Below are 1,450 nucleotides of genomic sequence, written 5' to 3' on the forward strand. Positions count from 1 at the left end.
CCTCACCACCACACTACACTACCTCACCACCCCACTACACTACCTCACCAACCCACTACACAACCTCACCACCACACTACTCTACCTCACCACCACACTACACTACCTCACCACCACACTACTCTACCTCACCACCCCACTACACAACCTCACCACCACACTACTCTACCTCACCACCCCACTACACAACCTCACCACCACACTACTCTACCTCACCACCACACTACACTACCTCACCACCACACTACTCTTCCTCACCACCCCACTACACAACCTCACCACCACACTACACAACCTCACCACCACACTACTCTTCCTCACCACCACACTACTCTTCCTCACCACCCCACTACACAACCTCACCACCACACTACTCTACCTCACCACCACACTACACTACCTCACCACCACACTACTCTTCCTCACCACCCCACTACACAACCTCACCACCACACTACACAACCTCACCACCACACTACTCTACCTCACCACCACACTACACAACCTCACCACCACACTACACAACCTCACCACCACACTACTCTACCTCACCACCACACTACACAACCTCACCACCACACTACTCTACCTCACCACCACACTACTCTACCTCACCACCCCACTACACTACCTCACCAACCCACTACACAACCTCACCACCACACTACTCTTCCTCACCACCACACTACTCTTCCTCACCACCCCACTACACAACCTCACCACCACACTACACAACCCACTACAACCTCACCACCACACTACACAACCCAGAGGAGCCCCCGAGCCTCTTTTCTGCAGGACCTTCACCAACCTTGTCCTTCACCATAACAGCAGCAACAACATGGAACTTGAGTCTTGGATGTTCTCAGGTTCTCACCATCATCTGCTGGTGCCGTCAGTATCAGGCCGACCCGGTCAGAGATGGAGCTTCAGGAAGGAAAACAGTTATTTATGGAGAGATGTGACGAAGAACTGTTTGGTCTCCTGGACCCAGAAGAAGCTGCCGCTGGTACAACATACTGTGAAGTGAGGGCAGCGAAGCATAACATCCGGCCTGGATAATAAAAGCAACATCCCAGGATAGAAGGAGCAGTGATGTCGCCCACAGCAGCTCCAGCTCAACGACCTTCACAGAAGATCTGGTTTGGACTCGACTCTCTGGAGCTTTACGGTGTTTCTGACCATCTACGAAGTACTATTTACAAAGTACTATCTACGAAGTACCATCTACTAAGTACTGTCTACAAAGTACTGTCAATGAAGTACTATCTACAAAGTACTATCTATGAAGTACTTTCTATGAAGTACTATCTACAAAGTACTATCTATGAAGTACCATCTACAAAGTACTGTCAATGAAGTACTATCTACAAAGTACTATCTATGAAGTACTTTCTATGAAGTACTATCTACAAAGTACTATCTATGAAGTACCATCTACTAAGTACTG

Source organism: Callionymus lyra, chromosome 16 (genome assembly GCF_982586985.1).
Source record: "Callionymus lyra chromosome 16, fCalLyr1.hap1.1, whole genome shotgun sequence".
NCBI classification, from domain to species: domain Eukaryota; kingdom Metazoa; phylum Chordata; class Actinopteri; order Syngnathiformes; family Callionymidae; genus Callionymus; species Callionymus lyra.